The following is a 12,500-nucleotide window of genomic DNA, read 5'->3' on the forward strand; positions in this document are numbered from 1 at the left end:
ACTTTTGTTTTTATAGCCTTGAAAATGAGACAATAGTCTTGAAACGTTGGCACCAATAAAGCAACCCATGTATTGAGCTGTTTTGCCTTTTCACCTGCTACATGATGGGGACTAGCCTCGACCTCTTATTGGATATATATATATATATATATATATATATATATATATATATATATATATACTATATATATGATATATATATATGTATATATATATATATATATATATATATATATGTGTGTGTGTGTGTGTGTGTATATATATTATATATATATATTAATTATATATATATATAGTATATATATATATATATACTATATATATATATATATATATATATATATATATATATATATATATATATATATATATATATATATATATATATATATATGTATATATAATATATATATATATATATATCTATAATATATATATTATATATATATATGTCTTACAAAGGCGCGCTTTGGCGTAAAAAACCAGAGGTAATTATTGCACGACGAAAACAGGTCCGTGTGTGGTGGTCCCTTGCGGTATGGGTTTATTGGGACTGAATTTTTTGTGGTTATAATTTTTAGGGCCGAATTTTTTGTGGCTATTTTGGTGGTAAACTTTTGGAGCTGAATTTTTTGTGGCTATAATCTTTGACGGCGGATTTTTTGTGTTTATAATTTTTGGTGGTGATCTGTGGTTTAACGAATTAAAGAAGTGGGTATTGTGGTTCTATTAGTGTTATGGCTCTTGGGGTTGGTTTGGCACTAATACATTGTGGTTTTATGGGTCCCTATGAAGGGGTTGTATTTTTATATTCACCAGTGGTTATATTTGGCGGTATATAATTGCTGAATTGTGGTTTTCTGTAGTTTATATCCCGACTAGGTGGTTATGCGGTTTTACATAAATGTGGCCTTATCATGAATTTTTGGGTACCTTTCAGGATGTCCTACGGATAATTTTTGAGGAATATGGTTCTATGGTATCAGCAAAGATTTTTGGCCCATTTGAAGGAATAACGATTTCTGAGGTTGCAAGTCTGACTAGACAAGTCTATAGTGCGATTTGAGCACATGAGGTTTACACAGGTGGATTAATGCTGACAATGCTGTGATGAGACCGGTTGCTGATTTTTTTTTGGGGGGAGTTGATTACTCGGAGGTTTGCACTGTTTTCAGGGATGTCGATGATGACATTCCATGGGGATGAATGTAAAGGGTCAATCCAGGTCGATAGGATATGTTGCGGCAGTAAATTCCGTAACGATACATACTGCGTTTTATATGGAAAAGCGCAGGATTATATATATATATATATAGTATATATATATATATATATATATATATATATATATATATATATTATATATATTCTCTCCGTGCACATTTTGTAATGGGAAAAGTTGAATTATTATCATTTTTTTTCTCCTACAAGGAAAACTTGTAATCGGGGTTAAGCTTTACATAGCATTTCTATTATAGACAGAAGGTAGAATTTATCTGGGTATATGTGCAAGATAGAAGGGGTATTCGGCATTATATTTGATGGAGGTTAACTGTATAAACATTACAGGGGTTTTGCTGCATAGGCATTGTGGGGAGTTTTGATAGTATATTTGTCAGATATAGGATTACTTATGAGGATTCAGAGGGTAAAGATCATATTTGGTTTTAGTGAGGAATTTTCAATAACTGACTGTGAGATTGGGTATATTGGTTGATGACAGATTCGTGTGTTAAAGCAAGACTTTAGTTATTTTATGATCATGTAGATGACTTTAGAGAATTCCCAACTTTACGCGATGGTGAGGACGCAAACAGCTTGGTTCTACAGTACCAGAGGTCGGATCTACACTCGAGCGGCGATGTTACGGATCGCCTTTGCAATGGATGAGACGTCGTCGATGGATATATTCTGGGACAAATCAGGAGTCTACAATCTTCTACAAGGCGGGTGCGAGACGCTTTTGCATGGGAATCACGGGATATTTCAAGTTGACAACGAGGTGGCGGTTACGATTCCTTCATCGGAAGACGTCGAATCTACAGTTCAGCAACAGGGGGTGTTGGATACACCTACAGGGGTTCCAGACGCTGAATAATGGTGCATGCTGAGTTGTTTCGGGATGGGTCACGCGCTCAGCCGGTGTCTACAATTATTCGACAAAGGTGTTCGCGAAACACTTACATGGAACCACGACGCCGTTCAAGTTCCGCCTACACGGGAGACGGTTACGGTTCCACCGCCAGAGGATAATTATGAGGATGAATTCTTCTTAGACGAATGCTACACAGTTCCAGTGATTGTGGTTATGGTATCCATAATGATAGTCGAAATATGTGTTATAAGGGCTATCTTGCAAACATTATGAACTAGTATATGCCAGTCGCCGATGTGGTGTGCAACGGGAATGCACAAAAGGCATAGGTGGCCGAGCCATCTTAAAAAGGCGCGGTAGTGAATTGTTAATCTCAGCTCTTTCCGGTTAGAGACAGGTCGCTTAGAGACAAGCGCTGGATTCCTCGAAGAATGTTGAAATGGAAAACAGCCAGGAAAGATGACCAATGTAATTTGAGGTCGATGACGCCTCGGAAATCACATGCCTTGACATGGAGCACCCGTGTTTGCTGGGTGCCACGCAGGGCGTGTCTGCATGTGTGTTCATAGCAAACGATATGTGGCTTTGGTGATGAGAAATAAGAATAAGAGAGTGCACCCTTTGATTACTTGTGACAGGTGCGGAACACACCTGGAAGAGGTGTTGAGAGATATTGAGAAGTGTTGCAGACTCATCGAATAAGATGGGTTCAATGTCACCATTTAGAAAAATGGATTCTCTGAGACTTTATTGACTTATTAAAATGGTGTGGTTGGTCAGACATAGTGAGATTACAGGGGGTACTTACTTAAACCTAATTTGGAGAAGAAAACGATAGTTTAACGGTCATTTTTGGGTCAGAGTTAATTCATTTTAATCCATTTTATTAATTCATTTTGTTCCGTTTTAATGTTAGCTAATTTGGGAAATAAAAAGTATATTTTCGTAACTACGGGAATTCATTTCTGCCTAGTTTGCATTTCAGCTAACACCCAGAGAGATTCAAGATTCAGCCACAGAACGAGGGTAGGTAGTTGCTTGTTAGCAGTTTGTTTCATTTCGTTTAAACGAGTATAATTTGGTCCTAAAAACTCGTTTAATATATACATATATACATATAATATATAATATATATATATATATATATATATATATATATTTCATATATATATATATACACACACACACACCACAAACATATTGCTACTATATCCATTTCGAAACACCTATGGGATATCTCCTTATTTTCAAGATATATAAAACACGGGGAAAGAACCTTGAAACAACGGACTTAAACGCAGGTAATGAGTTTCGTGTGTTTTATGGCAACTTTCCGCTTTCTCTCTCATTTGAGCAGAGTCTACCTTATGATTAATATAATTGCTTACAGGAATATATGGGATAATTTGGAAAAAGCTAATTACTTTCCTCCCGACCCATTTCACCCTTGACCTAAAGTTGTAGTCAGCGACGGAGCTAAATCTGCCAACTGAGAGTCTTGTTTATGTGGGATCGTTCTTTGCAGCAGAAATGGTCCATAGAATAATTCCCCCGACTTTCAAAGTGGCAGGAATCCAAGTTTTGATTTCCTCAGATATGATGGTTATGTTCACCGTAGTACTGCAATAGTGTGGCTAAATACATTTGGATAATCAATATTTTCTTTGGTTTTTATAGATGTCAGCCAGAAAATGAAAGGGATAATTAGTTATGCCATTGTCTTCCTGGATATAAGCTTCCGACTCCTGATATTAAAAGCTGTTCAAGTCAAACGTGTTCCGTTCCTTGTGCCTCTATTCTATAGGTGCTTTGAGCTTTCATCTTCAAAGTTTCAGAGCTTATCTGAAGTTCTGAAAGCTTAAATCGGATGAACAGTCGCATCGTTGAAGCGTAGCAAGTTATGCTCAAACTTGAGATTCCTTCATGTTTTTTTTGTTTTTTTTTGCTAAATATTCTTAATAGAATGACGGTTATATGAGTGCCACATATTTACCAGATAAAAGGTGAAGTCGAGGACAGTAGAGGGTGACTTGCATGAAAATATGAATGAAAATTTATTCCACGAGAAAGATCAGTATTACTATCATTCCCCACCTTGTAGGAAAACTGACCAAATACAGTAAAAGATGAAGAACCAACATTCGCAATAATCCTGACAAATACCTAAAGGAAGCTGCTCGGTGTTTTGCATAACAAGATCAACTTATCTACAAACACAGACTTTTGATCTGAATGACTTTAATGAAAGTCGAATATCCCAGCAACTTGAAGATGGTCTCAAGAAAACAGAAGAGGAATTGCTTGAGAAGTGTACACACAGAGCGATGCGGAAGGTTGCGAAACAACAGACATGAAGGTAAAAGGGGTATTCAAGTATAATACAACTTCATAACCAATATAAACAAAATACCAAACTAATCCGGGTGTGTTTCGCAAAAGATAGAGGTGCCAACATCCAAGTTAGTGCGCAGAATTGACAGTCTCAGGCAACTGGGATTTCTGGGAAACACAAGGCACCTTTGGGCAATCATGTACAATCTTCCCCATCTTCTTACCTGCATCTGAAGGCAAAACCAGCATTAAAATTTCAGGTGCGTATACAGTTTGCTTATTGATTCATTTTGGTATTTTCCCTACATTTTAGTTAAATTTGTAATTCAAAAGTACGTAGCTGTTAAGAGTCTAGTTAAGAAATGTGAGGATGAACCCAAAAGTTAGCGGAAACTCTTTACAAGTTGGGGTGGGGGTGGGGGTGGGGGGAGTAGGAAAGATTACTGACTTCGAGTGTATACCGGAACAAACTCGATTACGTTGCTACATCAATCCATGCACGCATTACTCTGACCCTTATACATCAATGAATAAACTTTGTTGCTTATTCTCCTATTAATTTTGATCTAAACCCACTTCATATTTCCCGTCTTTATTTGTTCTCAAAAATCCATTAACGATTTTCCTTACTCTGGTTCATTTGCCAGAAGACGCCAAGCAACCCTAAATCACAGCACCATCTCATTAGACGGGAAATGACATCTATTATCTTGTGATGGTCGCTGTTCATGTCGAGCTCAACTTAGACTCTTAAAAGACTCCTCGTAAAACAGCGGAGCTTCTCCTTCCTTCCTTCCCCTGCTGTGAATACCACACGAAATGACACGAGGCTCTAGCAATACTGGGCATTAGCACGCGATATCAGTCTCTTCACACGAATCAGGATACAAGGACGTTCCGTGAAAGATGTTGGTAGTAAATTAGATAATAACGACTATTACAGTATTGGACACCTTTGAGTTAGCTACCAAATAAAAAGTTGATTTTGGCTTTCAAGGAATTGTCCAGGCGTTAATGTTATTGTAAAACCCATCAGAAATAAATACGGCTTTTTATACGAGACTTACTTGTGTTACTTTATTCAAGACGAAGAAAATCATCCATTTACGTAGACAAAAGTTTAACGATTCCGAAACAGGTTCAAAAGCCGATCCAAAATTATGTCCCTTGGGACAACCTCAAACCGATAAGTTTCAAATCGTGCACTGAGAAAACCATTACCTTTGCCATTTCACTGTCTTAATCAAAGAGATTTTTATACATTGTTAAGGGGCCAAAAGACAGAAGAATAATGGTTAAGGATATGATTATATATTAATTCGTAATGGATTTTAGTTTATTAAATACAATTATCTTTGTCAACTACACCATCAGTTTGTGAACACATACACACACACACATACACACACAAATATAAATATATATTAGCTGGACATATAGATTCATAGATAGATATTCGAGAAAGAAAAGATTAGCATGTTTTAACATATGATTATTCTCAGCGTCTGCATAATTACAAATTAAAATATACCATCTTCCTTCATGTTCAGGAAAGAGATAAATAAATAGATAAATACATGCATAAGTAAACAGTTCCGAGAGAAGACGATAAACAACATTTAAAAGGGGAATAAGAAACCCCATAATGACTCACATGATGTTCGAGTTCTTGTCTTCTGTTCCCCCGAATAAATAAAGGGTCTCACTTTCCCCTTCTGTGGTGGCTTCGGAATTATAGCCTTAGGATTCGTGACTATTTATATTTGGCTTATCACACACACACACATACACACGCAGCGAGAGAGAGAGAGAAAGAGTAGGGGGTAAGGATGAATATGACATGAACTTTATAAAACTTCATCTTAAGAAGTCCAGATGAAGAGAATGACCAAATGATGTTTCATAAGGCAAAAGGACAGAATAAAATTTCTCCCTCCAACACCAACATTATATTTTTGGGCGGAATATTGGTGGGACGATCCCTCGAGATTAATCTGGAACTTACGTCAAAAGCCGGACGGAAGGAAGAGGGATTGATACCGAAGAAATTCTCCCCAAATAGGTGGTTGTGGACTGCCTATTATCTGACTGACTTTTTATCTTTAGAAAATGAATTGGTGAATTAAAATTCAGACGGAAATCTAATTAGATTCGGACACTATTAAGTCTTTCAGAAGAAGGTAGTAGGTTTAAGTAACTAAAATTCACGTCAAAAGGTGATGGCAACTCGAAGGAAAAAGTTCATTAAAAGAACGTTTATCCAAATAAAAAAAGCAGTGTATCCCACGCACAGAGACTACGAGAGAAAAGAAAGAAAGCAAGAAAGAGGAAAGAGACAAAAGCACTTACTGCAGGAAAAAGGTGAGAAAATAACATTGGCAAAAGGGAGAATTCCTAAACCAATGAAGAAGGGAAGAATTCCTCCTCTCCACGAAAGAGGAACAAACAAATAAAACAGCAAGAGAGAGAGAGAGAGAGAACGCAGTGGAGATTCCCGGGTTGGAATTAGCGCAACGAAATCCATGAATATTCCATTTCTGAGTTCTTAATTTCATTACGTAATTGCACCATAGCTTCAGGGAATTATAAAAAGTAGGTCTCATTAAATCAACTGTCTAGTCCCGCTTTTACGGCACAACACCTTTCTTCAAATATTTCTGTTTAATGGCAACGAATTTACCTATCAGAAATTTGCCAGTTGTTAACTTTCTGTCTCGTTTGGTTTAGTTTTAAATTTGTTAAAATTCGATGATGTCACGAACATACTGCATCAATGTTCTCCTCCAGAACTTATGCCTTTCGGAGTAAGGGCTGAATAATCATTTCCTCTTGAACCTTTACATTCGGCTTTGACCTTGAGCGTTAGTTAACACCAAGAGTTAAAGAATTTGTGTGTTTGTGTTTGTGTTTTTTTTGGGGGGGTGGGGGGGTGGGGGGAGGGGTTCAAAGCAGTCACTTGAGGGATAAGACGCATTCATTGATAATCAACATGAAAACTTTAATAACTGAAAAACTATTGCATGCAATCTCTGTTCGGCGTCGAAGACCTAAGTTGCAGTAGTTTTTACCATGATTAAAAAACAATCGATAACAGTTTATGACAAACAGAATATACATTACTTCTTAAAATGACGAAAGAAAGTTGTTCATTAGCTTTTCTAGTTAATATTTCCTTTCGAAAAAGGAACCTTTCCAAATGCTAATCACGATCAAAGCATTACCCTTGCCAACTGACCTCGAATAACCTTTGATGACAATCAATCTAAAGACCTGGTCAATAGACAACAAACTGCAATCTTGAGTCATTTAAGATAAGCCATCAGCCATAACCAGAAATCAGTCATGGTCCCATCAGTTATGGCCTGTTGAAGAGCAAGAGCCCGTGCCAGCACAGGGCTGGATGAACCTAGATAGATAGAAAATAGATAGTCACGGTCGGCATGTAGCCATGATTACCCTGCCAGGGCAACAACAAGGAACGAGACCACATACTACCACAAGGCCACTGTCAGCAACATCAGGCAACTAATTTAGATTCCGAGTTAACCTGACTATGAGCGAGTAATTACGACTATATTCACATTCACTGATTCGTTTTGGAGTCAGTTCAGTTACAGGTTGCAGTGCAATGATGCTCTGGTAGGGACTGATGCTGGGGAATGAGACAAGAGGCGATTAGCTTCATTCAGGAAATTCAACTCCGAAAATCAGAGAATTTTCGATGAGGCTATTGGAGATGTATACTGGGTTTCAATTTTCGAGATGGATTATATATATATAAATATGGAAGCTTTTCGATGGAATGTTTATGTTTTTCCCCATGTATTCCGGAATACGCAGTCGTTGCTATCATTGTCCTGTTATTGATGCTATGATGACATTTTAGATAATCACCACAATCATTTCTGTTTGAGGCGTTTCTCAGGTACGTAAAATGGATAGCTATATAGTGTACGGTACCTGCATGCAGTCTTGGGAAATTTGAACGGGTCATTCAGTTTTAGAAAATGAAATTTCGATATTGGTTGGCGAAGACTACTCAAACAAACCAGTTCTTTAAGAAACGAGGTGATATACCTATTAACAAAATGTTCACTGGGTGACAGGAAGGCAATAATCCGCCTAGTCTAGTATCTTTCTCTCTATTCATTATGAATATTCTATTCTACAATATTATTTCAGTCTGTTATTTAGCTATTTTTTTTATATCTAATCCTAGAAACCCATTCAAATTTTGTAATGATATTTTCTTAGGCTTCTTGAAATAATGGCAATATAATAATGGAAGACAGTCATTGCGATCAATGAAAAAAATTAAAGTTAATTTTGAATTTGACATGACTTTGAAAAACTTTAAAACCCGTCTATTTCTGTTATTTTCATTCGGTAAGAGAATAAAAAAAATCATGTTTGATTATTTTGAATGAAACATAATTACTTTTGTTGAATGTTGGAATATGTTTTTATATTTCATTTACCCAAAAGAATTATTCACAAACTATAATAAAATTAAGAACCGAATGTACCACTGAACCCTGAATAAATATGTGTACGTGAATATTTGTCTATGCTAGAAATGGCGTATGTTGACGGCTTCAATTATAATGTGTGTGTGTGTATGTGTGTGTGTGGAAAGGTATGCTGTTAAGGAAGAGGAGTACTGGAAGCATTTATTCGAGGGTACCGTGTGCTTCTATGCACGCTTAGCATGATACGATAAGTGTTCCATAACAATATACCTTCAAAAAGTTCATTAAAAAAGCAGTAAATAGGTAAAGGATTGGTGACAGATATGAAGCATCATTGACGTACTGAAAATCTCTAGTAACTATCGTTACTGCGGGCAGTGGAAACAAGAGAGTAAGATAACGACGCCATGACCTAAACAGATAGCCCGTCTTGTGTTGATTCATTTAGTGAAATCGTTTTATCTCTCGCCCTTGTCCCAGAAGGAGAGGTAAGGTTGCCAAAATCAGGAAAGTGATAGAAAAGACACAGGATATGTTGTCAAGAGGTAAACGTGGTTGTGTTACCAAGGGCAGGAAATTGCTTTTGGTAGGATAGTGATAAGAGTTAATATTGCAAATTCTAAGGAAGAGGCAGCAGAAGTAGCTTTTCAAAAGTAGCATAGCGACACGTGATGCTAATAAAGTAGCAGAGGAGGGGTTGTTGGCAATGGAGGATATGGAAAGAGGGGGTACTACTGCTACATCATGGACATAAATAGAACCATCTATTGAGAAACATAACAGAAATAGTTCAATGCTTCGTTAGCAATCTCTTTCATGAGTAATTCCTCTCACTAACTAGGCAATCAGAGGAGTATTATAACCAAACCGTTCCCACCTTGGCATACTGAAAATAATGCCTAGATATTTAACGTAAATACTGAAAACGTTGGGTTATAAATAACACCAAACAATGAAAAGTGAACAGAAAAACGGGTCAAAATTTGCATCTCACAGAGAGTCAACTTTCCCAGAATAATGCAAAAGCTTCCAACATATTACAGGGTGTCTCTTTTCAGGGGATTTAAAAAAAAACAGAACTGTATGAAACATTTCCTAATTTCCAGTAAACGCTTTCCTTGGACATCGATCAGCATAAGGGATTGATGAAATGGGACCTCTGTCAATCGTAGTTGGAATATGAATAGGATTAAAGTTGATTCCTGTAACGGAATGAAGACTAACTGAGATTTTATTTCTATTCACTGAATAAGTGCTCTAATTGGCACTCAGTGATAGAGCTGTTTCGTCGAGACTTTGATATCTTCCAAATTTTCCTCTAGAAAACGTTTTCTGTAATGCAATTCTTCATCAGTTAAAAAACGACCAACTAATTGAGCGAGAGAAGATCCGTTGACCTTATCATCTTCTCTGCTTCGAGATGTAACAACTCATCTTTTTCATTTCCCGACTGAAAACAAAACAACCTTTCCAAAAAAAGATGTCATGTCGAGGTTCCAATCATCGAAGGAATTTTATGTGTAATAAGAGAGTAAGCGAAACAATTTGAAATGAAAAACAAATGAAAAAACTGCATCTGTCATAGACAAAACGCAGACAGAAACCATAGGGGAGGACCCTTCGAAATGATATCAAAATATCATTTCAACATTTGCGACCGTAATCCCCTTCTCCATTCACTAAAGGGGAAAAGGATCAAACTGTCCTTTCACGTTTATAAACGTCGGGAGACTTTTTCTGTCGTGTCTTTCTTTTACCGTCTTTCATGCGGAAAATTCAGACGCCATTATCGCAGCGAGGAGAGAGAGAGAGAGAGAGAGAGAGAGAGAGAGAGAGAGAGAGAGAGAGCTATGACCACAATACGTAACGTACTAACATCCTCGCAGTCTTGTGAGAATTTCTTTTTTTGTTTTTTAAGGTACTTTCTTCTGCTCTTTTCGGCTGACTGTTTTTTATTACGACCTACATGGATGACTCTAGAGTAGATCTACCCTTCTAGTATTCACTCTGGGTTTTCACATTCAACATGTGAGGTTGTGTGGCTCATCTAACACTAATCAACTCTAATGATGACTTACCTGGAATCCTGGAATATTTCCAGACGGTCGCAGGGGCTTATATGGCACAGGACTATGGTTACCCATGGAAATCACTCAACCAGGAACTGAAATAAAAAAAGGACAGAATTGGTTAAATATGGAAATATAAAGAAAACTGGAAATCAAACGCATTCTTATATTAATTTCAAGCTGAACTGGGTGGCCCAATGGAAAACAAGACTGCATTCGAACTCACTAATCAAAGTGCGGTAGTCTTCTGTGAATGAAGTATATTACAGGAGGATGTCGAAGTTTCATTTCCCGAAGGAAGTTTATCCTGCATTTTGAAGTTATAAAGCAATTGTGACGGTAATTTGTTTTGTCTTTCCTCAAAACTACCCTAGTTTAGAGAAAAGTACCAAAATAGCCTATACGGGACAAGAGAATCTGCCGAATAAGGCGTCTCAATGAGGAAGCTTCTCAAAGAAGAGACACCGTTGGGGGTAAAGCAACAACATGCCAGCTAGGAGATCGTTCCATTTACTTCGTTATTAAAGGAAATCTAATTATTGTCGCTTCCTTCTCCTTTCTCTTCTCTGTCTAACTGTATCCTTCCGTGTCTCTGCAACACACACATCTCTGACTTCGATTTCCACGTTCTATAAACATCATGTAGTTATCTAAAAAATTTTCCTCTATGTAAACGCGTTCTCCAATGTACACATCATCGTTCTGATGGAGGTTTTTACCTTCCAATCGACATCTGCCAGAAGACGCCAAGAGATGGGGAAACCAGATGAACTTCCAGGAAGGATCGAGGCTCTGCTGGAACATGGAACGTCAGGTGCCAAGTAGGTAGATATGACATCTCGGGATTTCGGGAACTGGAATCTAATTAGTGGGAGCTCCTTGGTGGAATACACAAGATTTCCTAGTATGTTTCCGAAACGGAGGAGACTGTGATCAATAAAGACGTGGAAAATAAAAGTTTCAAGACCGGTTTTAGAAACTCTGCTGTTTCCTAGTAATGACGTTATTTCCATCACTGGTTTTAGTGAAATCTTTTCATTGCAGGTCATAGTATGCAATTTATAAACTGTTTTCATTCATCCAATATCGTTAGAATATCTCTGATATAATATGCCAGCCACCGGTATACTTTATTCAAAATAAATTTGAGCTCAAGGCAATTTTATTTTCCTTTTTTTAATTATAACAGAACCTGACAGTACGAATTTCTCTCAGGCATGTTTACCTATGAATGCTTTCATGTTGAGAAAATTTTCGAGGATCTCTTCGAGTTCAGGAAAATGAAAAGTCTAGGAAACTATTTTGCCTGATAGACAGATACATCATTAGCTTGTTTTCTAAGTAAATGGAACCCATTAATAGTACTTTCCAATGAATGAGAGTTAAAGAAAATGTATCTGCAATATGTCATAGAAATGTGTCTTGTAGGAAAACTCAGGTTTTATCAACTATTTTTAGATCGTTAAAACACTCATCATATGAAGAGAATTATAATTAAAATAGTTTTATATCACTATATTGCTGAAATTGGGAAAA

The 12,500-nt window shown here is 37.0% G+C and overlaps 1 long non-coding RNA gene across 2 annotated transcripts in view; it reads right to left on the reverse strand.

Annotated features, from left to right (window-relative positions):
- The window catches only part of LOC135226961 (uncharacterized), a 214,010-nt gene that overhangs the window by 111,679 nt on the left and 89,831 nt on the right, over positions 1 to 12,500 (reverse strand). For both annotated transcript variants that reach the window (XR_010317322.1, XR_010317321.1), the window contains exon 3: positions 10,974 to 11,059. This is a non-coding gene — a long non-coding RNA (uncharacterized LOC135226961). The remainder of the gene's footprint in view (positions 1 to 10,973; positions 11,060 to 12,500) is intronic.

The sequence above is a fragment of the Macrobrachium nipponense genome, chromosome 15, assembly GCF_015104395.2.
Source record: "Macrobrachium nipponense isolate FS-2020 chromosome 15, ASM1510439v2, whole genome shotgun sequence".
Taxonomy (NCBI): domain Eukaryota; kingdom Metazoa; phylum Arthropoda; class Malacostraca; order Decapoda; family Palaemonidae; genus Macrobrachium; species Macrobrachium nipponense.